This window comes from Rhinatrema bivittatum, chromosome 8 (genome assembly GCF_901001135.1).
Source record: "Rhinatrema bivittatum chromosome 8, aRhiBiv1.1, whole genome shotgun sequence".
Lineage (NCBI taxonomy): Eukaryota > Metazoa > Chordata > Amphibia > Gymnophiona > Rhinatrematidae > Rhinatrema > Rhinatrema bivittatum.
Genome location: NC_042622.1, coordinates 186790077 through 186815819, shown reverse-complemented (window position 1 = coordinate 186815819; position 25743 = coordinate 186790077). Strand labels below are relative to the sequence as shown.

The window sequence follows — 25743 nt, the reverse complement described above, 5'->3', positions numbered from 1 at the left end:
CTTATGGTCACCTGAAAAACAGTACAGCTTATGAAAACCAGCAGACAAAGACGTCCATCCATACTAGATCTTGGCACACGTTGTAAAGGGCTCTACAGATCTTCCAATCAACTCTAAATCTATCAAGGACACTGTTTAAGGTAGTCCTGTTTTTAAACTGTATATTACTTTTATGTCCTGGCTCTGAGATTTGCCGTTTGTATGGAATTGTCATGATGCGACTATGCTTGGAGTTTTACATCTTCTTATGCTTAGGTCAAATTGTCTTTATCCCACCAATCGAGTTAGTAGGTTTTCGTCTTCTTTATTTTTTTAGGTAACATTTTTTTCTTGAGATTTAAAAAAAACAGTAAATAAAGTTACCACATGCCATGAAAAGGAAAAGGAAAAATAGTCTTAAAATGCTGAACTTTTCCGAGAAAATCCATTCAGCGCTTAACCTGCCGATAACGAGTGCACTTCCTAAGGAAAACAAGGAGAGGCTTTATTTGGCATCTGAGCTGCTCTCTAGTTACCAAGGGAAAATAGCTGACACAGGGCACATGCTTGGAACAGTAAATTCTTAACTTGCTGCTTTTCTGCTCTAAAAAAATGAAAAAAAAGGGGGAAGGTAAAGTAATTAATATAAACGTCACAAAAGAAGAGGTCTTCTGTTCTATCTATACTCTTAGGTGACGGCTGCTGACAGAATGTCTGACATGGGGACAATCCAGCTCACATCTCCCCACTTAAATGGGAGCAGGAAAATAAAGTTCCAACCATGGCTTGTTCATTGCCTGTGCCAGTTAAAGAACAGTTCTCACAAGGGCACTTCAGGTAGAGGACAACCTTCAGAAGGAGTTGTCTTCTAAACATTTAAATGCCCTGCCCTGCTAGTTAGGACAGTGAAGGTAGTATATTCCTTGGGAAGGACTCAATTTAGAATCACTGGGTTAGATGTTTAAAATGTTTCATAAGAGACATTTTCAGAGCTGCCAAGTGAAACAATTCATGGAGGGTTATCTTCGCCCATTCCTGGTTGGCTGTTCTTGCGACTTGAGGCATTGTGGGATTTGTAGTCCTCCTCCCTCTCTTTCAAATGAGTCCTACAAGTACCAAGTGTATCCATGAAAGGAAGGCTGAAAGCCAGGGGCAGCCAAAACTCTCCCTCCAGAAACTGGGTCTCTTAGCAGCTCTGAATTTTTATTACATTCTTTCGCAGCTCGGGTGCATCTGATGCTGCTGCTGTCCTCTGCCTACTGCTCTGCATTGAAGGAATTCTTACCTGACAGAAAAATGTGTCTACTGCTCCAATGAATAGGCACAGGACTGGCTGCCAATGTGTTGAGCTCTCCTGGCTATATTAAGCCAGCATATGATTCTTCTTTTCAGACCTGAGCTGCATTTCTTGGCTGTGAGCTAGAACATATTTCATCTCCCACTCCACTATAGCCAACAGGATGGAGGAACTAGGAATGTGCTTTTTTAGCCACAGATATTAGGAGTTGCTTCTGCGCTACAGCACAATTCAGTAGAAACTTTGGCCATAGATAAAAAAAAACTTGAGGAATTTTTCAAAACTACATGCCAGTTTATAAAAAATAATTTTGACCTATGCTAATATAAATGGGGTAGATATTCAAATACTACTTAACTGGATAAATTGGACTGCTGAAACTAAGTGGCTACTGCTGAATATCTAGCCATGTTCAGCAGCCACCACTTAGCTGGATAAGTATTTATCTGGCTAAGTAGATAGCTAGATATCTTGGGGATGGGCAATGGGTGGATCGAGGCAAGACAACATATTCAGTTATCTTAACCAGATAAGTGCCTATATTCGGCCTTATCCAGTTACGTTAACCAAATAAATTAGACCTGCTCAATAGCTGATGCATAGCTGTGCTGCTGAATATCTCTTCTAATATCTTTCTAAACCCAGAAAAAAAAGGAAATCAACCTTGGTTCTCCTCTGAACTCAAACGGCTGAAACTAGTCTTACGTCACAAAGAAAATAAATGGCGGAAAACACCAAACTCCTCTACACTATCAACATACAAAGGAACCCTCCATCACTACAGGACCGCAATCCTAAAGTCAAAAAAAGAATACTATGCAAACAAAATTCACCATCTCCAATATGATGCGAAGGCGCTATTCTCGTATGTGTCTCAAATCACAAAGCCTTCCCCATCAACGATACCCGATGATCAGGCACAATCGAAGGCCAATGAGCTCGCTTCTTTCTTCCAACAGAAGATTGCAACTACACTGGCACTCTTACCAACCAAGACTACCTCAAGCTCTACATTCACCAACACTCGCACCCACTCTGGACTCAAGCTCAATAATTTCGAACCAACGTCCTCTAGTGAGATCGAATCCCTCCTCAAGAGACAGAAACCATCTAGCCACCCAGCAGATAACATACCTTCCAAACTTCTGCTACTGATTCCTAACAAGATCTCTGGTCCTTTAGCGAACATCATAAACTGCTCGTTAACCCAAGGGAGGTACCCAGACAGCCTAAAAACCGCGTCTCTTAAACCCCTCCTCAAGAAACACAACTTAGACCCCAAAGAACTGGCCAACTTCCGCCCCATCTCAAATCTCCCCTTCTTAGCCAAACTAACAGAGAAATTGGTTAATACTCAGCTCTCAGAATATCTAGAAGAACACAATATCCTATACCCATCCCAATACGGATTCCGCAAATCTTGCAGTACGGAAACGCTTCTCATATCATTAACAGACCATATCATTATGGGATTAGACAAAGGCTACTCCTTTCTTCTAGTACTCCTAGACATCTCGGCGGCATTCGATACCGTCAACCACTCCATCCTCCTGACTCGCCTGGCAGACATAGGTATAGCCGGATCAGCCCTCAGTTGGTTCACGTCATTCCTTAGTAATAGAAGCTTCAAAGTCAAAATCAACAATAAAGAGTCGGCATCGACTAGTTCCTCACTAGGCGTTCCGCAAGGATCCTCTTTATCACCTACTCTCTTCAACGTCTACCTCCTCCCGCTATGCCAACTTCTAACGGACCTTAACCTAACACATTATCTATATGCTGATGACATGCAGATTCTGATTCCGATAACAGAATCCATCACAAAATCTCTCACGCACTGGAACAACTGCCTAAAATCGATCACCATCCTTCTCAACAGTCTTAATCTGGTTCTGAACGCATCTAAGACCGAACTTCTCCTCATCTCCTCCAATCAAGACAACCATCCTCCTCAGACCATCCTCAATACCCAGCTCACGCACACCCATGTAAGAGACCTCGGGGTCCTACTCGACAACCGCCTAAACTTAAAGAAAACGATCAACAACACAACCAAAGACTGTTTCCATAGACTCCAGGTTCTAAAAAGACTCAAACCTCTACTATTCTTCCACGACTTCAGGACAGTCTTGCAAGCCTTACTATTCGCTAAAATAGACTACTGCAACGCTCTCCTCCTGGGTCTCCCTAGCTCATCCACTAAACCCCTACAATTAATACAGAACGCTGCGGCAAGAATTCTGACTAGCACCAACCGTGGAGATCACATATCACCTATTCTCCGTAATTTACACTGGCTCCCGGTGAAATACAGAATCCTCCACAAATCACTCACTCTAATTCACAAAGCCATCTACAATCATCTGCATCTGGACCTCAAATTCCCTCTCAATCTCCATAGCACCAACAGACCGACCAGAGAGGCTTATAAAGGAACCCTGCAGGCCCCACCTACAAAAGCTACACGTCTCACCTCGACCAAAGACCGAGCCTTTTCTACAGCAGGTCCAGCTATCTGGAACAACATCCCATCCGACCTCAGACTGGAACCCTGCCTCTTAACATTTAGAAAAAAACTCAAGACCTGGCTTTTCCGCCAGGCCTTCTCAGATCCGCCAGACACTCATTAGACGACAAAAAAGCCATCCCCAAGCTCGATATAAGAGCCTACCCTGACTCTTAAAACAGTTGTTATCATTATCCTAAGCACTTCGTTCCTTAGTCTTTTTCTTTCCAGCAATCTTTGCTTCCAAGTTTACCTCCCTTGTTGAATGTAACTTTGTTCTTCCTGTTACCTACGGTTTCGTTACAGTTCCCCCTTTTTGATGTAAACCGACCTGATATGGTCCCTACCATGAAGGTCGGTATAGAAAAAGTGTTAAATAAATAAATAAATAATGCAGAGAAGGTATTTCCAGATAAATTAGATGACTGTATATCTTTGCATACTGGGTTCAAGATATATATATATATATCTTGAACCCAGTATGCAAAGTGAGTATGTATATATATATACATACTCACACACACACACAAATCCAGAAAGGAGGGGGTAAGGATTTTCTGTAGTTACAATCAATATGCAGAGAGAATTTCCTTATAATGAAATATAATTTTACTGCAGTTCAGAAAGATAATCTCATTTTTTTTAAATCTATACCTTAATTGCGAGGATGAGATGTAGCAGCTGAAAATAAGTTGCTAAGGCACTGTTAAAGCATCAAACAAAACAGCCACTCAAAAATAAAACTAGAGCAGAAACATACCCCAGTCTGGTGTACTTCACATGCCCAATTCTCGTGGACAATTCACCAGCAGCATTTTGTGTTCAGTGCATCGTAAGGGAAGCAAAGATAGATAACTGTTTTCCAACCTAGACATGCTGATTAACACATGCCTTGGTGTCAAAAGATTCTGCTGTCTGGTTTCACTTTGAATCATCTGTTTCTGAACGGATAGGACGCGAGTCCACATAACTCCTAAGAAGAGTATATTGTCAAGCATCCAGAAATATTCTGCTCACTTGGGGAGGAATGGTATTTGGCTCCGTTCCATCACGATTTTTGCCTTTGTATCATTATTTTTGCAGAATCAAAAACTAACAGTGTCCTAAGTCCATAGTTTCCTTCCACCCAAACTAGGACTTTTTTCCACTTGGTTTGCTGCTCCCTATATGCAGAGTATACACCATGCAACCTTCCTAAATGTGGCAGCCAGCTGCTGATGCATTGTCTGCAGTGCAGAAGTCTAACCTGGGAATACCAACCACATTTAGGGGGCTGACACCAGATCTATTGTTTCTCTTCCTTCACTCATTGCAGTTACATGTTTTGGTACTGAGCCCTAGTTTTGAAGGCAAAAAGCTAATCAAAGCTTTGAAACTGTTATGCAAGTCATGAGTGCTGAGCCAAACCTAATGGCATTTTTTGGAAAAGAAGATTTTTAATGGGGCTTGCAGCATGGCCCATGCAGGATTCACCATCCCAGTCCTAGAAGTTGTCTCCACTGTATGCAAATCTATTTCACGGTGAACATCCTGAAAACCTGGCAGATCCTCTAGGACCAGGTTAGGGATCGCAGCAGCAGCAAGCAGGAATCCCAAGTTCAATTCCCAAATCTGGCTCCTGCTCTTTGGGCTGATCGAGGTAGGGGGGAGTGGTGGAGGCAACATTCACAGCCTTCAAGGGAGAGGGCGATCCAGCCATCTCTCAGCCATAAGGACTGCTGGCTAATTACGGACTGCCATATTATAAAGAGACGGTGTTCCGTGCCTCTCAGCAGTGGCTGGGCCGAATGGCAGAGGGAATAAAACAAGGTAAAATCCTCAGACGGCTGTGAATGAAGGCCTCTCAACCCAATTCGGGCAGGTCCCGATTGAACTGAAGGCTCATAAAGCAGTAGGAGAAAGCTATTGTGCCGAGAAGCTGGAGCCTTCCCCCATAGCAGATGCATTTTAACCTAGAGAAAGACAGCATGATGCGCCACTATTAATTCCATATCTCTAAAAATGTATACCCTTAACATGAATAAAATCCAGGCATTATCTCAAAGGCTGGATTTGTTTCCAAGTCATCAGGGCTTCAGCAACGCAGCGCAGTTTGGCAGATAAAAAATAACAGCCCCATTTATTTATGTATTTATATAGTTATGATATTTATATACCATCATCCTGTGACCAATCATAACAGTTTACAAAGTAAATAAAATGATAATAAACAAGTAGAATTCAATAAAATATACAATTACATTAAAATTGTTAAATAATTAAAAATAGTTAAAAAACCAAAGCAAAACTAAATAATTTTAAAAAACAATCAAACAATTCTAAATAAAAAAAAGGTAATAAAAAGTCAGAAGCCTTGATTGTTCATAATTCCAGCTCCATCATAGTTCTTAATCTGATAGCATTTAAGTCGTTGCTCTCATATGCCTGCTTAAAAAGCCAAGTTTCAGAATTTTTTTAAATACTGAAAAATCTTTTTGCCAGCACCAAGTTCCATAATTTAGGTCCAGCAATAGATATAGCTCTTTCTCTCACCTCACTTAAATGTGCTGTCCACACTGAGAGAATAGATGAAAGACCTTTGCGGACCTCAGGTATTGTTGAGGGGTATGGAGGTGAATAGAGGCATTTAACTATTCTAATTTTTCATTATAGATGGATTTATGTAATAAATAAAGAACTTTATAATCATTTCTAAATTTAACTGGTAGTCAATATAAAGAAATTAAAGTTGGAGTAATATGGTAATATTTTCTTCTGCCTGTTAGGGTTGTAGCTGTAGCATTTTGTAATAGTTGGAGCAGTTGTAGTGTACTTGCAGGTAGCCCAAGTAAGTGGACACTGCAATAATCTAAATTAGAGAAAATCAGAGTTTGAAGCACAGAACAGAAATCCTCACGATTAAGGAGAGGTTTTAATCATTTTTTAAATGTGCAATTTATTATAACCATCTCTAATTTTAAGATTAATGTGCTTCTTCATATTAAGGTCGCCATCGATAATAATTCCAAGATCACGTGCATGACTAGTTAAGTCAATTTGCATAGAACTGGCTTTAAAAACAATGGGCATATTTATTTATTTATTTATTTTTTGGTTTTTATATACCGATCTTCCTACATTAGATGCAAATCAAACCGGTTTACATAGAACAAGAAGAAACTTGCTAAAAGGCATTACATAAAACAATGAACAATTATGCAACATTAAATAACATTGTCAAGAGAGTCAACTAATTATACAAAATTGAATTAAATGGTAATCAAAGTGAACATTTGATGTCCTTGTGTTGAACTTAGATAGGTTGAGAGTAACTGAAGGATTCTTCCAGGGAACCTGAAAAAAAGAAGGAGACTAAAAACAAAGCAAACCAAAAAAAAAAAAAAAAGAGAAATAAGCAGAGAGGTGTAGCTAAAGAAGGAGGTAATGCTATGAGCTAACAAGAAGGTTCTGGAAAAGCAAGCTTGAATAACCATGTTTTAAGTTTCTTCTTAAACGAGATAGGGCAAGTCTCTTGTCGGAGTTCTGGAGGGAGAGAGTTCCAGTTAGAAGGACCTGCAATATTTGGTGATAATTTTCTATTTAATAATAAAATTTCAGTTTTTTGATTTTTCAATACGAGTTTCATGTGCATTAACAGTTGCTGAATTGCAGAGATGTATACCGTAACCAATTTCAAGGTATTTTCTATGGAATCTTTGATTGGAATTAGAAATTGTACATCATCTGCATAAATATAATAGTTGACCCCTAGTCCAGATAATAATTTACATAAAGGTAACATATAAATATTAAAAAGAGTTGCAGATAAAGATGACCCCTGCGGAACCCCAGAATCAATGCTAAATTTATCAGACATTGAATTACCGATCTTTCCAAGAAAAGAGCGATCTTCAAAATATGAATGAAACCATTGGAGGGTTTTTCCACTTAGACCAATTTCAGATAACCTATGAATCAAAATAACATGATCTACAGCAGTGGTCCCCAACCCTGTCCTAGGGGCCCACCAGCCAGTCGGGTTTTCAGGATATCCACAATGAATATGTTACGAGCGCGCGCGGTCGTCGTAAGCGGGTGGTGAGCCCTTGGGCCACGGCAGGACTCAAGGAGGAGCCCCAAGCCACACCGTGGGAGGTGAGCTGAGCAGGCATGGTGAGCCAGGCAGGCAGGAACAGAAGCAGGGAGTCCGACCCTCAGCCGGACCTGCATGCCCATGGTAGCCAACACAGGGAAGGTGACTAATGAACGGTCCTCCGACTGTTCCCGGCCCTTTCGGACCTGCCGCAGGGAACGGCAATGGGCAGCAGGCCAGACAGAGGTGAGGGCAGACAGAGTCCTTAAACAGAAGACATCAGACGGGGCAGAAGCAGGCTGAAGCAAGACGGGGACATCAGGACAAGGGCTGAAGCGAGACACAGGAAAGATCCAGGCGAGCAGGAACTCCGATGCTGGGATACTCACATCCGAAGCCCCCTCGGCTGGCAGAAGCTCAAGAGCCCGTGGGACGAATCCCTCCTGTTGGCCACTCCAGGGCCCAACAGGACAGAAGGCTCAGGAACCAGACGAGGACATAGGTCAAGGCAGAAACAGGAAGACATCCGGGCAAGGGCTGAAGCAGACACTGTAGACAAGGCTGGACGGAAACATGGCACTGTCCATCAGGGCGCCCTACTCAGCCCACCCGTGGGACTGAGTCGCGGACCACCCTGTCCCAGACGCGCCCTACACAGCCCAGGAAGGCTGGTCGCGGACCACGCTGAGAAGGAGGGTGCAGGGAAACTCCAGGCGAACAGGAACTCCGATGCTGGGATACTCACATCCGAAGTCCTTACGGCTGGCAGGCACAGGAACAAACATCTAGGCAGAGACACTGGACAGGGATCCATCAAAGCATATGATGATCACGGAAGACCTGGATCAGCAAGGATACAGACGACTGTAGGACCTGATCCAGAGGCCCTTTGCAAGTGAACAGAAAGTCCTTAAGTACTGGAGGTAGAAGGCAACTCCCTGGGAGGAGCTTGCCAGGACAGCCCACCGCTGGGCCTATAAGTCAGGTGGAGAGCTGCGGGCCAGCCCCTAGGAGAAGGGCGTCGCCAAACAGGAAGTCCAAACGCTGGCAAGCAAGCCACAGGCACAGCTAGGCCTCTCAGGCCCTGGAGCAAGTCCCGGATGGAACACAGGCGAGGCCCAGGCTTCAGAGCGGCCTCCGGAGGAAGGTAAGAGACCTCCTGTAGCGCAGCAGCAGGGGGGATCGCAACAGAATATGCAAGAGAGAAAATTTGCATGCACTGCCTCCATAACATGCCAATTTTCTCTCATGCATATTCTCTGCGACTAGAGAAAAGATATTTGTTAAATTATGGACTTTATCTTTAAAGAAGATTGCAAAGTCATTGCATTTGCTTCCCGAGACACTAGTATCTGACCACTGATTTGCTTGATTGGGTTTTATCAAATCTTGAACAATGGAAAAAAAGGATCTTAGGATTAAATTTCATATCATGAATTTTCCTAGCATAAAATTCATGGACTCTATATTTAGAAAGAAGAGCTCAATATATCCTAATGTATATCCGAGAGGTTCTTTCACCATATTTTCTCCTTTTTTCTAAGCAATCTTTTTAACTTTCTTATATCCTGGGTATACCAAGGAGTATTTATTCTTTTATTGGTCAATTGCTTGTTGATGATCAGGCTACATTTATCAACAATCATTTTACTTGTATCTCTACAAGATGTCTGCCATGTCGATATTATCCAAAGGTAATTTATTAAGAGCTTCAGGAAGTAACTCTAACAGTTCCTCAGTGTTAATGGGCTTGCGGTACGAAAAGGAAAGTTCACTGTTCCTAGAGGTAGGAAGATGAATATTATGAGGCATTGAAGCATGAATAAGATAATGGTCTGACCATGGGACAGGTTTGGTGGTTATAACTGTTTTGTCAGCTATATTATGATTAACGAAAATTAGATCAAGAGAGTGCCCTGCTCTATGTGTTGGATTCTTAATAATCTGTTCCCAGCCTAAGGCTGTAAGAGTAACAAGAAAAGTCTCACATGCTGATGAACGTGGTATGATATCTACGTGAAGGTTAAAATCCCCTAAGATCACAGCTGGAATGTCCATAGCTATATTATTAACTAATAAATCTACTAACGGGGAACTGTTGTGGTCTAATAGACCCGGGGAGACAATAAACTAAACATACTTGTAGATGGTTAGATTTAAATTGTATTTATTTTATTGTATTTATTAATTTTTATATTCCGACATTCGTGTACACACATCACATCAGTTTACAATTATTATCAAATGTATAGTTAAAAACATTTGCATTTCCAAAAATAGATATAAATACATAAAATTCAAAATAATAATATCTAAAATAGAGTAAGATATCAGATTCTAAAAATATTTAAAATTACCAGAAAATAGATAAAAGTTATAAAAGAGATTCATTCTATCCAGTTATTGAAAGGCTTGTTGGAATAGCTATGTTTTGATGCCTTTCTTAAATGACTTAATATTTGTTTCCAGCCTTAAGTATTTTGGCAAGGAATTCCATAACAGAGGCCCAGCGATGGAAAGTGCTCTTTCTCTGACTGAATTGAGGTGGGCTGATTTTGGGGATGGAATTGGAAAAGTCCCATTCTCTGCTGATCTTGTTGTTCTTTGCGGAGTATGAAAATGTAAGGCCGCAGTCAACCATTCAATTTTATCATTATACAGAGTCTTGTGTATTAAGGATAATATTTTAAATTGGGTACAAAATGTGATAGGTAACCAATGCAGGTCTTTCAGGATTGGTGTTATAATGTTCTGTCTTTCTACTGTTAGTTAAAATTCTTGCCGCTGAATTTTGAAGAACTTGAAGTGGTCTTGTAGAGGTAGCAGGCAGTCCCAGAAATAAGGCATTACAATAGTCCGTCTTGGAAAAAATAAGGGCTTGTAATACAGTTCTAAAATCATTTCTATGTAAAAGGGGTCTCAATCTTTTTAAAACATTTAATTTAAAATACCCATCTTTAATTATCTTATTTATCCATCTTTTAAAATTAAATTCACTATCTAACTGAATTCCTAGGTCTCTGACTTCAGAAGAAATGGGATGATTTTTGGGGGCATGACATATCTCGGATTCTCTTTGTTTATTTATTTTATGACAGATATAGAGGATTTCTGTTTTATTGGAATTGAGTGAAAGACTCATTTGTGTTAAAATTGCATTAATTGCTGAGAGATAAATATCCCAAAGTTTAAGTGTGTTTTTAATGGAACTTGTAATCGGAATCCCTACTTCAAATGGGGGAGCAATAGCTACTTGTATCTGCTTTAAATTTAGATCCCCATTTGCAATCATTAACAAGCCACCACCTTTGCGATTCATTCTAGGGATGGAGAAAACTTCATAAGATTGATGTAACAATTGATTCGTTAAGACTGAGCCAGATCCTTTCAACCATGTCTCAGTAATGCAACAAATCGCTGGAGAAAAGTCATCTAACAAATCAATGTTAATAGGTATCTTTTTTGATATAGTTTGAGCGTTAATCAGGAGCATAGATAATAATAGGCAGGAAGTAACAGGAAAATCTAAATTTAACAGAATTTGACAAACAGTTCTATTTCTCTTGTGTCTTTGTTTAAATGAGACAGTCCCATATCCTCCGCAGTTTATATGATATCAATATAATTCTGGCATGGAGCAACCACAATGCAACTTACCGCGTTCCAACAATGGGTCGAATAAAGAATTAGACTAACCTTCTTTCACTTAATGGCTTCATGAAGGAGTGCCCAAAGGGGCCTGCCCCTTGTGTGTGCTCTTTGGTCTTGTTCTGATGTACCCATGCCCCGAGATGACATCAGCGGGGAGAGAAGTGTTACAATCCGCGGGGTGCGTGGCAGATGGCCCGAAGAATGTGGAAAACTGGCAAAGCTGAATGGATAACAAACAGCCTCAGGTAGTAACAGGAGTCAGACAGCAGCTGTATGAGAGGCAAGTTGGTTAACAGTGCCTCCGGCATTGCGCTCGTACTGATGTACCAGTGCCCCGAGATGACGTCAGTGGGGGGGAGGTGTTACAATCCACGGGGTGTGCGGCGGATGGCCCGGTGGATGTTAACCCCCAAAATTATGTCATCTGCATTGTTTTACATGATGCCAAATGACACATCTTTTTGAAAGGGTGGCCAGCGAGCGTCCCTGCTGTTTATTATAAAGATCTACCAGCCTCTGCGGATGCCTTGAAAATAAAAAAATATTTGGAACAATTCGATGCATATTTTTATCACTAATTGTGAATTACTAGGTCACTGACTTATAACTCTCACTCATGAGTAATAGTAATTCATAGCTAGGAATAAAATGTAGATATATATAATTTCATACACACTCACATATATCCATATCTTCATTAGCCTTTTGCTCAGTTTCTCCGCACACAAATATCCATAGTATCACAGATGTGAGCCCTTAGGCTGTGGCATGGTTGATGCAGCCTAGTAGGTGAATCTACTAGGCCCACTCTGACAGCTGACGGACATGCCTTTACTGGGATTGGGAGCAACACAAGCGATAGATGCCAAGAAATGTCCGTTAAGATGCTTTATTAGGAGACTTGTTAATCAAATACAAAGACGCCCGATTCAGGCCTAGTTTCGCCCCCCTCACAGGGGCTCCCTCAGGGGCTGTATAAGAAATATCTTATAAGCGTATGATGATTATCTTGTGCCAATGAATTTTTCTAAAACATTGGAGTGGTATAACAGCAGCGTAACTGGTCTCCTGCAAGACGTGATTGGAAGTTTTAAGGAGACAGTGATTATCAATGCGCTGTGATGCGCACCGAGGCTGACTGGCACTCAAGGCTGTGGGCATATAAATCAGAATAATGTATTCCACTGAGAAGGAGACCGGCGCAAAACTCTTCTTTTGCAATGACGGTATTTAAAATGCCCAAATAAATAAATAAACAAATCAAATAAAACCTTTTCCATTGGAAAGGAAACAGTAGAACTAGAGGTCACGAAATGAAACTTCAGGGGGGGGGGGGGGGGGGGGGGAGACTCAGAATCAATGCCTGGAATGCCCTTCTGGAGGAGGTGGTGAAGACAAAAACAGTCAAATAATTCAAAGGGGCATGGGATAAACACTGTGAATCCCTAAAGGCGAGAGGATAGAAATGAAGAAAAGAGCACATGGGAGCACCAGCTTGGTACTACAGTTACTATCCTTAACAGAAGGTATGGGGATTACTACCCTCGACCAATAAGCCTTGATACATTTGTCACAATTGCAACATCGCTCTTCACTTTGACAGTGGAGGGGAAAAAAGGGGAATTGGATTCAGACGGCAACCAACTTGGGCCCCAACGTTTATGGTCTGGGGGTACTGATATGCAGACATAAGGGAAAAAGCACAGGCTCGCTTCTATAGCCAAGTCCAAAAGCAAAGCAAGTCAGCATTGCTGGAATTTTCAGGAAGGCTCCTCCCCCAGTAAAAATGTTGCCAGCAGCAATTTTTTATGGGTTTGACAGTTGCTTGGTTTTTGATTGTAAATATTACTACCTTTATCATAAGGATTAGGGTAACTGCACAGACTACCCTTAAGAGAAACATGGGTGTGACCTACACAGAGTGATAGATATTACCATGAGAAGCTTGCTGGGCAGACTGAATGGCCCATTAGGTCCTCTTCTGCCATCATCACTATGGTTCTATGAGTGAAAAAGGTGCCTGCATCACTAACAGGATGCTGGAAAGGTTTGCAGTTTGCAATCATTGGTCACCCAAAAATAATCACTAAAGTGATATAAAGTGCAAAAAGACTAAACAATGTCAATTTCAGACCATTTAAATTGAGATACTATCCACATCGATATGGTATAAGAGAGAAATTGATTATGAATAACTGGGCCAGGCTGGTGGATCAGTGGCAATGCTGTGCATTGCCATGCAGAAGGACTCTGGTTCAATCTCAGAGTTGGATCTTCTACACCCTGGGTTGACTGGGATTAAGGGTACTGCAGAGGCAACATTCACAGTCCCTGGGTGGAGAGGGAGTCATGGCCATTGGTATGGTAAGGGCAACACCTACTGGCCAGATGTACAGCCCATGATCCAGGGTTCAGGTAGATATTCTGGCTCATGGTTCTGAGATCTCAGGGCTATTGCTGCAAAGACCAGATTAGAAACAGTGGGAGGGTGGGAAATTATCCCTGGGTGATTGCAAATGAAGGTTTATAGCACTAGTACCCCAGCACTGGTTCTAACTGAGATGGAAGAGAAAGGAGGAACTACCAGGCCAAAAAAAAATCCATGCTCGTACGACTTTCTAACTGTGATTGCGACTTCTTGACTGGGAACTCGCCTGAGACCAAGAGCTCATTTTCCACAGGCCCCTGAATGGCTTTCAGAGGGCCATGACCTTTAACCACTAGATATGAATCAACTGAATGGTTCTCTATCCTTGTACCAGTCCATTGACTCATCTAGTAGCCGTCTCCCGATAACCAACCACACTATGTTTTTGCAGACTGAGTCTGCCTTTATGCTTAGATGCTGAACTGACAAGTTTACATTGAATATAAACCAGAGAAAACACATGAAAATAGTCCAGAGATGGTCAAACATATCATCTGGGGCAGATGTGTGAAATGCCATGCATTTTTTTTCCATAAACAAAGTCTATTAAAGTCAACCCAGTTACTTTACTGCTAACCACATCAAGTGGAGTAGGCACAGAGTATCCTAAGTTGTGATGGAGAAAGCCGAGACCAACTGGGGTCTATGGAACTGCACCAGGAAGTAAATCAGGCAGACTGGATGGGCCTTAAAGTCCTTATGTGCAGTCATGCAGCCACTAGCTTTTCTTCATTAAAATATAGATAAGATGCCTATTTTCAAACTTTAAACGTCTTTACTGAATTGTATTCAACCTACAGTAAAATTAAACAGGCTAGTGGCCCACCATGAGGGTGAGAGTCATCCCGGGTATAGCATAAACATCTTACAAAATCCTCACAGTTTCATCCTCGTTTTCAGCTGCTCTTAGTCTTCAATAAGTGATACCTTACTAACCCTTCAGTAAAACCGATCCTTTTTTCTGATGCTAAAAGTGAACTGCACAAGGATATCCCTCCCTTGCACTGCCCCCTTCACTCCCTAATGCCCATGAATTAGTCCGTTAGTGAGTATGCAAGGTGGTTCTGTGATCACAGGTAATGAAGGTCACACACTTATACTTACCAAACAAGAAAGAAATCTGGGAATCAACCTCTCTGATCACAAGGTAGCCAGTCAGCATGACCAAGCATTTGGAAAAGCTGCATGGAGGGAGGCATCACTAGTAGAAAGGGAGTAGCAATGTTACCTGTCTACAGATCTCTGGTGAGACCCCACCTTCAGAACTTTGTTCAGTTCTGGAGAGCACATCTACAAGGACATTAACATAGCCTGCACCATAAACCATAGACAAGGAATACAAGGAGGTAAAGATGTACTGTAAAGGGTGAAAAGGAGAGAGCATTCAAATATCTGGAAGGTTTCAATGAAATATCCGAAGGTAGCCTGCTCTACAGAACTAAAGGATCATCAGAACTGCTCTCAGTCACCTAGAAATGAGCGTGTACCTTATACATTTTTTTATTTGGAGCCCAATTTTTAAAGTTATCAAGTATGTTACTTAGCTGGATATAACTTATCCAGCAAAGTTACAAGGCATATTCAGCAGCATGGCTATGCCGCTGAATATCCCCCTACAAGCCGCTACTTAGCCGGATAAGAAGGGCCAGTTCAAGGGTATTAGGCACCTTAGGTGAATCTTACAGCTTGTCTACAGCTCATACCCAACATGACAAAAGTGAATTGTAGTTACAATACAGTAAACATCCATACCAGAACAGCACTTACTGCCAGCACTCAAACACTAACAACACTACCTATGAAAAGGTAACACTGCAAATATTACATTAGGACCTAATATACCAATACACCTCCTATTAGGAAAACAGAGCCAGCCAGACTGCTACACATCCCTACACAGAAGCTATACATTAGTAGAATACCTCATCTTGGTTACACATGCAGAACACAGAGGGACCCTCAGCAAATACAGAATAAAGAAATCATAACTAGAAACTGCAACAAGCCAGACTCTGTTTGCAGTGCAACATGGAAAAACAGAAACATCACCATGCCTCATAAAACTATCAAACTCAAGAAATATAAAACATTAATCATAATTGTAAAACCATACTAATAAAAAATAAAGATTCTAAACAGCTTAAGAATAGAAAAACATCCAATAATTAAAACCTCATATACAAATTTCTAAAAATCTTCCAAACTTCAATAAAATATTTCAAAGCAGCAGACACATCAAACATTCAATAATTAAAATATGTATTTTAAAAAATCCCCTGCTCTTCATACCTGAGAACTTTTGATTTCCAGGCACCTTGAGATTGTGTAGTCGATTAGTGGGAGGTGGGGCACACAAACTTTCTCCTCTCTCACTTTCTCCCACAGATAAGTGACTTATCTGGCTATCTAATGTCCACTGAATATAACCAGGTATTCAACAGCTGCTAGATAACCAGATAAGTCCTACTTACCCAACTATCTAGCGCTAAATGCGCTTTCAATAGCAGGTCCTTGATTTTTTTATATTCTACTTTTTTGGTAAGAACATAAGAAATTGCCATGCTGGGTCAGACCAAGGGTCCATCAAGCCCAGCATCTTGTCTCCAACAGAGGCCAAACCAGGCTACAAGAACTTGGCAATTACCCAAACACTAAGAAGAACCCAAGCTACTGATGCAGTTAATAGCAGTGGCTATTCCCTAAGTAAACTTGATCAATAGCAGTTAATGCACTTCTCCTCCAAGAACTTATCCAAACCTTTTTTGAACCCAGCTACACTAACTGCACTAATCACATCCTCTGGCAACAAATTCCAGAGCTTAATTGTGCATTCAGTGAAAAATTTATTTCTCCGATTAGTCTTAAATGTGCCACTTGCTAACTTCATGGAATGCCCCTTAGTCCTTCCATTATCCAAAAGTGTAAATAACCGATTCACATCTACTCGTTCAAGACCTCTCATGATCTTAAAGACCTCTATCATATCCCCCTCAGCCGTCTCTTCTCCAAGTTGAACAGCCCTAACCTCTTCAGCCTTTCCTCATAGGGGAGCTGTTCCATCCCCTTTATCATTTTGGTTGCCCTTCTCTGTACCTTCTCCATCACAACTATATCTTTTTTTAGATGCGGCAACCAGAATTGTACGCAGAATTAAGGTGGGGTCTCACCGTGAAGCGATATAGAGGCATTATGACATTTTCCGTTCTATTAACCATTCCCTTCCTAATAATTCCTAACATTCTGTTTGCTTTTTTGACTGCTGCAGCACACGACGATTTTAAAATATTATCCACTATGATGCCTAGATCTTTTTCCTGGGTGGTAGCTCCTAATATGGAACCTAACATCGTGTAACCACAGCAAGGGTTATTTTTCCCTATGTGCAACACCTTGCACTTGTCCACATTAAATTTCATCTGCCATTTGGATGCCCAATCTTCCAGTCTTGCAAGGTCCTCCTGTAAGGTATCACAATCCACTTGTGATTTAACTACTCTGAATAATTTTGTATCGTCTGCAAATTTGATAACCTTACTCGTCGTATTCCTTTCCAGATCATTTATATATATATATTGAAACTTCAAAGTGGACTACATTCAGGTACTGTAAATAGTTCTCTATCTCTGGAGTGTCACAGTCAGGATGGTAACTTTCAAACAGCTTGCAGGCACATATTGTCAGCCCACACTAGGGACGCGGCCATTTTATATCTTGCACGTGTATATATGCACTTGTTATAAAATAGCCTGGCCTCGCACACATATTTTAAATGGACACTCGCATGGATGTATAAATCCCGCGTCTACAGGGGATTTTAAAAGGAGCGCACACTGATGTCATTACCAGTTTACCAATCTGCCCAGTTAACAGCTAGGTCCTCCAGACCCCCCCTGGTTTGATAGCCTGTACTCCCCCCAGTTACCCCAGATCCTTTAATCCCCTCCAAAATGGCTCAATCTTTTTCTTTTATAACTTACACACCATCCATAGCAGAAATAAAGTTACATAGCAGGGGACCTCGGCGTGTGCCAGGGCACATAAGTATTTACGCACACATCTCTTGGCCAGGACCCGAAATGCCCACGCCCCGCCAAGACCATGCTGATGCCATGCCCCTTTTTATGTTTAATCTGTTTATTCACATTTTCAAACATATACGTGAACAAAATTCTACATATGATACATAATGTACTCTGTTACAAACCATATGAATCATAAACAAAATCGTGTTTGAAGCATTCTAAACCCCAACGACCCCCCCCCCCCCACCCACTGCTGAGAAGGCCTACAAGAATCTTAAGTTAAAAGACACTTAATATTCCAAATGATTAAGAATCTAGCTATGAGTTCTGTGCAGTAAAGACATTAAGTAAGGTATCCAAACAGATATCCTCTTTTTCTTAGATAGAAAATATATTAGATAGTGTTTCCATAGTGAGGAGGTGAAGAATAGTAGTGTGCCAGTGTGTAACAGATGGCTTCTCGAACTTCTGCCAAACACATAGCACAGCGTTGACTGCTAGGAAAATTACTTTATTGATTTAAAGTTTGTGATATAAATTTCCCGTGAAGGATGGTGGAAAGATCCCAAATAACGCTATGTGAGATGAAAATGGTATCAAGAGGTCCAACACCTGGCTGGCAAAATGAAACACTTTCTTCCAAAATGATTGAAGGAGATCACCTTACCAAAGAGAGTGGCCCAGATGTGCCACCTCCATCTTACATTTTAAACAAAGGTCAGAAGCTGTGATCTTGGCCAAGTAGGCTTGACGCTGAGAAAAGTACAACTGATAGAACACCTTGTATCAAGTCTCTCTTAGCAGAACATTGCAGGTGATTTTGGGAGTGCCCAAGAAGGAAGTAATACAAGTTGAGAGTGGGAAGGTGCTCTGCAATTCCTGTTGTCACTTGGACCAAGCCATCTCCAAGGATCACATTTTGCAGTCAGGGATCTTCCACATTGAACCAGTCCAAAAGAAACTGCCAGTTCAGGTTTCGCAAATCCATGAGCTTGAGAGTCTGAATATAATGTCTCACTTGATAGTAAGAAAAGAAATCAGTTGGAGATAGATCATATTGAGTACAAACATTGGAAAAAACAGCAAAGATCCATCAGAGGTAAGCATTTCAGAAATACAGAACCCCTTCACCTTCCACTTTTGAAAAATAGAGAAGCCCAATCCCAGAGAAATTTCTGTTACCCCGAATAAGGAGGAAAGGAGATGCACTGGAAGGCAAAGAAGCTTTTGTCAAAAGCCAGCACCAGATTCTCCGCAGTGGTAAAAGAAGCAACACAGACTGTACATGTGAGGAAATGGAGGAATATTTCACCTGAAGCGTATATCGCAAAAGACAGGGGGAAAACCAATTGTGCTTCCAAAACAGTATCAGAGTAAAAAGTGGTATTCAAAAGTCAACCCTCTATATGTCTTAAGTTAATTGCGTGATTATAAACCTGTAAATCAGGGAGGCCAAGCCCCCCCCCCCCCCCCCTTAGAGGTTGGTTTCATCAACACCTTCAAGGCCAGTCTAGGCTTCTTCTCCCTCCAGAGCAACCAGCTAATCAACCCATGAAACTTTTCAAGGGTGGAATTGCACTAATTGAATGGGAGAACCCTCAAGACATATAGCCACTGAGGTAGAATAGTAATTTTAAGTACATGAATATGACCTGTAAGGGACAATGGTAAGTGCATCCAGGAGAAGACTGATCCCTCAGTCTTCGCCTGCAACTTTGAAATATTGATGCCATATAAGGCAGAGATATCTTTAGGAAGCCACACTCCCAAAGATTTAATTTGATTCCCCGCCCACTTTAACGGGAACTCATCCCCCCCATACTGCATCCCCCCCCCCCCCCATGCCAATCACCATAGCTTACGATTTATCCAAATTCAATTTGAATCTAGCTAAGGCCCATATTCTGCAACCACCGCCAGAGTACTGGACAGAGATCTAACTGGATCTGTTACATGGATCAACAGATCATTAACAAAGGCTGCCACTTTGAAAGACAATGCCCCAAACTGTATCCCAGCACAGTATAGACTCTGTATAGCACTGTATAGACTCAGTCAAAGAGTCTATAAACTGTAATAGGGGGTCTAGAGATATCACAAAAAGTAAAGGGGACAGGGGGCACCCCTGGTGAGTACTCCTGGATAGTACAAAATCTTTAGTGAAATCCTCGTTAACCAATATTGCTGCTTGCGGACTCGAGTACAATGTAGTAAGAAAGGAAATGAATTGGCCATCCCTGACTGATACCTTTACCTTATGCCTCTGCAACTCTTCCGCCTTTTTACTTCCGTCTATTGTGCCTTGCTTTGCCATCGTCTCAATACATTATCTTATTTGTCTATATCAAAAATGTTTCAGACACTGATGTAAACCTGAACTTGCTGTGACACCCTTTGAGCTCTGTGTTGGAAAAAGTGCGATAAATAAACAATGATCGTAATGATGAGACACATGAGCTCGTTCCTAAGACACAGACCCCCAACTCTCTCCTACAGACTCAGGCTCTGCTTAGCTAATATTTAAGAAACAATACTTCTGGGGTTTTGGTTTTTTTTTGGTCTTGCAAGCAGTTCCTGCATACCGTGGCATGCTTTCCAGAAAGTACCGAGCGCTCATGTACAAGGCAAAGAATGCCAGAAATGATGTTGCAGAAAGGTCCTTTGGGAGCCTGATACAGCTTATTGGTTCCATAGATGAAAAGTTAGACAGTCCTCAGGCACAAACCTCCTCTCTTTCACGCTCTAAACTTTCTTGACCACCACTGGTTGCATATTCTATGATGTAAGGGGACAAAAATGCCTCCAAATGTCTCGTAAATATGCCGAGTAAGCTCTCTGAGCATGCACCCCCTGTAGGTGATCTATTGCCGAAACTGACAAGCAGAAAAGCCTTTGGAGCCTATTTGAGGGCCAATATATGCTTGTAATCCGTAAAGAGGATCTGAGCATGGAATTTTAGAGCCAATCCTCCGTATTTAATTTTTTTGACACGGAACATTACCAGTCCAGCTGCAATCCGTATATTAAGAGGGGGGGGGGGGGGGGGGGGTTGTCTGATCGTTTGCCCGGGAAAGTCTGGATACCTGTATATGAAGTTATCTCTCTCTCGGGAGCGTTAATATCATCTGACGTGGAAACAACAGTTTAGGGATTTTTTTTTGTAGCATGACTGTAGTTCGTCTATCCAAAGAGGAAGCGAGGCGTCAAGGCCAAGGTGTAACTCTGCTGTGCTGATACTACAGAACAGGGTTATATATTTCTGCTCTTGGTCAGAGCCGTCCATGGCAGCTCCTGAAGCGAGAACGATTTAAAAAAAAAAAAAAAAAGCAACAGTGTTTTTACTTTTACAGATCACCAGTGGAGGGAGGGGCATTACTCTGGCTATCAGATTTCTAGTTTGGCAGGTATCTTTCCCCCCCCCCCCCCCCCAATCCATCATCCTTACCCCAGGGTACAATGAGTACAGAACAATTGTGAGATGAAGGAACTGATTCCTCTAAAAAAAAAAAATTAAAAAAAGCAAAACTAAAAGTATCTATGACCCTGAAATATATCTGTGGTATTATTATAATTAGGGCTTCTAAGGTGTTTATATATTGTAAATATAGGTGTTCATTTTCCAGCTAATTAGGGGTTCTTTGAGAGCACAAAAAAACCTCAGCTTGTATTGAAGTTAATACTGTTGGATGCCTTTTCTGGCTGAATTAAATACATTTATTTGGTCAGCTAATGAGAATTCAGTGAAGAAAAGGCACAAAAACAGAGCAGAAATCCAAGGCAGGCAAGGGGAAGGGGAGAAGAGGTACCAGGGAAAGTGTGTGTGTGTGTGTGGGGGGGGGGGGGGGGGGTTCACTGTTTCTCCAGTAAACACATTTTATTTTATTTTATTGAAATCCATTTTCTTTATTGGTTACAGTTTAAAATCAGAAGCCCTGTTTATAATGAGCAACAATATGCAAATAGCACAACATCACAAGAAAAATATCGTGCCAGATTTTAGTACCTACAAGCGGGTGTAGAATTGTGTGCGTAACCTGGCGCGCACAAATGTACGCCCGATTTTATAACATGCGCGCGCAGCCGCGCATGTTATAAAATCCGAGGTCAGCGGCACAAGGGGGTGCACACTTGTGCACCTTGCGCGCACCGAGCCCTATGGGAGCTCCAATGGCTTTCCCTGTTCCCTCTGAGGCTGAAATCGGAGCGGCCTCGGAGGGAACTGTCCTTCCGCCCTCCCATCTTCCCCTCCCTTCCTCTACCTAACTGAAAGGCACTCTCTTTTGTTGATGGTGTTGACGCACAAAAATGTTCTACAGTGACTAGAAATGGTCCCTTCAAGGTCCAACACCCTTTATTCAGCTCCTCTGACCTTATCAGGAAGTTTAGATAAAATATCTCAAATAAGATTTAAAAAAATAATAATAATAATGCAAAAATATATTGTGGTGGCTGCATCAGGTAATGCAGTAGATCCAGTGCTACTCATTAGCAGTACTATTTAATGCACTCCATGTTCGCATGTGAACTATGGAGGGATGAGGGGGCGGTCTGCCTCTGGTGGCAACAGGGAGAGGGATGCCATTGCCACTGGCAGGAAGGTCCTGCGGTGGTACAGAACACCCCGCCAGCAAAAGCAAGTACCTGCAGTGGCAGAGGCCAGCGGTGCCGTCGGCATTTCCTGGAGCTGGTGCAGTGGCAAAGAACAGGCCCAGCATTGCTGCCGGTGCTCCAGGGGCTGACGGCAGAAGAATAGACCCTGCAGTGCTGCTGGCGGCCGAAGAAGGGAGAGATTGGCCCTGTGAGACTAAGTGCCAGTGTTTGGGAGGGTGAGGGTGTGTGTATGTGTATATGAGGGTGTGGGTGTGTGTGTGTGTGTATATATGAGGGTGTGTGTGTGTGGATGTGTATATGAGGGTGTGTGTGTGTTTGTGTGTGTATGAGGGTGTGTGAGAATGTGTATGAGAGAGTGTGTGTGTGTGTGTGTGTGTACGTATGAGGATGTATGTATGGGTGTGGGTGTATATGAGGGTGTTTGTGTGTGTATGAGAGAGTGTGTATGTGTATGAGAGGGTGTGTGTGTGTGTGTGTATGAGAGGATGCCTGTGTGTGTATGAGATGGTGAGTGTATAGAACAGTGAATGTGTGTGTGCCTGTGGGTGAGTATGAGAGAGTGTCTGTGTGCGTGTATAAGAGGGTGCCTATGTGCGGGGGTGGGGGTAAGAGAGAGGAAGCATGTGTGTGTGCGCATGGGTGAGACAGGAATCATGTGTGAGAGATACAGAGGAAGCGTGTATGTGTGAGAGAGAGAGAGAGAGAGACAGAGGAAATGTGTGTGTCTGTCTCTTTCACACACACACACACTCAAGCTCCCTCTGCCTCTCACCAAGCATGTATGTGTGTGAGAGACAGAGGGCGCATATTTGTTTGTATCTCTGTGTGTGTCTAGCATCACTCAGACACATGTCTAGCAACACTCAGAGACAAGTCTAGCTTCACTCAAACTCAAGCCCAACATCACTCAGAGACAAGTCTAGCATCACTCAGAGACAAGTCAAGCATCACTCAAAGACAAGCCTAACATCACTCAGACACAAGTCTAGCATCACTCAAACACAAGCCTAACATCACTCAGACACAAGTCTAGCATCACTCAGAGACAAGTCTAACATCACTCAAACACATGTCTAGTGAGTGATGCTAGACTTGCCTGAGTGATGCTAGAAATGTGTTTGAGTGATGCTAGACTTGTCTCTAAATGATGCCCAGTTCTAACCTGTTTTATTCCCTGTTCATCTACATTTATTACCTTTCATTGGTTCATTATTATTTTCCTCTGCTTCAAATAAAAATCAGTGCATCCAAGTGAAGTAACATGGCACCCACACTACTTTATTCTAGTTCAATGAGTGAGTGAGAGGTCTAGAACGGGTAGATGTGAATCGGTTATTTACTCTTTCGGATAGTAGAAAGACTAGGGGGCACTCCATGAAGTTAGCATGGGGCACATTTAAAACTAATCGGAGAAAGTTCTTTTTTACTCAACGCACAATTAAACTCTGGAATTTGTTGCCAGAGAATGTGGTTCGTGCAGTTAGTATAGCTGTGTTTAAAAAAGGATTGGATAAGTTCTTGGAGGAGAAGTCCATTACCTGCTATTAAGTTCACTTAGAGAATAGCCACTGCCATTAGCAATGGTTACATGGAATAGACTTAGTTTTGGGTAATTGCCAGGTTCTTATGACCTGGATTGGCCACTGTTGGAAACAGGATGCTGGGCTTGATGGACCCTTGGTCTGACCCAGTATGGCATTTTCTTATGTTCTTATGTTCTTAATGAAATTTCACTTGCTGTACTACAAAGCAGAATTCAACAGCAAATGTCACCTTCATGATGGTCTAGCAGCTTATTTTGAAAATTGTATTTTCTGTCTTCCAGTTCCCCAAGCTCTTTTTCAGCATGGTAGACACATGGGTCCTTTCCAAGTTGTGATATCCTCTCTCAGGCCAAGATAAGACTCATTCACAGATGACAAATTACAAAAGAGCTTGCAAGAGCACATAGGACCTTTCTTCAGATTAGAAGAAATGAGATGAAGTCAACAAAAGGATAAAGGTTTGGATGAGTGGGAAAGAAAAGCTTGAGGTGGGCATGCAAAATAATTAAGAGAAGATAAAAGGCAAAAAGATTATCTTACTGTACTTAAGAAATGTGTTCTGAAGACTATAAGGTCATTACCGGATATTCTAAGTCAGTTGTTTACTAGTATTTCTCCTCTTTGCCATGTGTAAACACCTTAGAATGAACCCTCCCCTCCAAATCCACTTGTAATCCTGAGATTGCCCAAGTGTCCTTGTGGAAAACAAATTGGGTGATTTACTTGGGACTTGTCCCTAATTGCCTGGTATTTTTTTCATCTCGTGGCAAGCACTAGTAGTAGCTGTTACGGAAGATTTCCAGGGTTAGTCTCAGATCAGCTGATTACTCTATGCCAAATAAAGCAAAAACTGAGGTCTCCAGGAGGCTCCACACAGTGACACCCTGATGGCCTTGTTTCTTCGTGCCAAAAACACTTTGCAGGGATAAATGTCTGGTGAATGAGGGGGAAAAAAAAATCACATTGTCCTAAAAATTATTTCTATACTGTGCTACAAATCTTATGTAGTAAAGAGATTAACCCTGTGATTTATATCATGACCATAGAAGGAGGTGTCAATGTGATCTTAATACCACTTTGACAGAAGTACAACATGGAAGCCCAGGCCCCTCCAGGAATTGGTGAAAACACACTGGGCCTGCCATGGACAATCTTGCCTCTTTCTGTAAAATTCACTTTGCATGTATGCAACTGGAAATATGAGATCAGACTATAGATTAGTATATGAGAAAATCAATTGAAAGCAAACATTTGATTCTATTATTTTTATTATTCTGGTTTTTTTTTTCTTTGCAGGTTGGGACAAATTTGCTTGGACCAAATTCAGCATCGTTCAAAGATGATGTCTTACAAAAGCATCTGAGACCTCCTAGCTCTTTTCTTCTTCCCTGCAGTGTATCTGTGCTTTCCTGAGTGTTTAGGGTCCGGTCTTCAAAACAGTCTGTCATACTTGGTGCACCTTGGGTAATTGTATCTTTCATAACTCCAGTGTAGCCCTTCCCCAAACTTCAGAATTAAGTGTTTAATGCATCTGTAATATATTGCTGGGCAAATTGGGTCTTTACTGCCTAATATCTATTGACTGATCTTTCCCTACGCTTAACTCCCACACCCACTTCAACTCGCTCTTCAA

The 25743-nt window shown here is 41.7% G+C and overlaps 1 protein-coding gene and 1 long non-coding RNA gene across 3 annotated transcripts in view; one reads left to right on the top strand and one right to left on the bottom strand.

The window, feature by feature from the left end:
- SPNS2 (sphingolipid transporter 2) overlaps nucleotides 1-25743 on the bottom strand; it is a 184680-nt gene that overhangs the window by 96869 nt on the left and 62068 nt on the right. The window lies entirely within an intron of this gene.
- On the top strand, nucleotides 20-25743 carry LOC115096875. The gene is made up of 3 exons (XR_003858157.1): nucleotides 20-140; nucleotides 24392-24598; nucleotides 25407-25743. It is a non-coding gene; the product is annotated as an uncharacterized LOC115096875 (long non-coding RNA).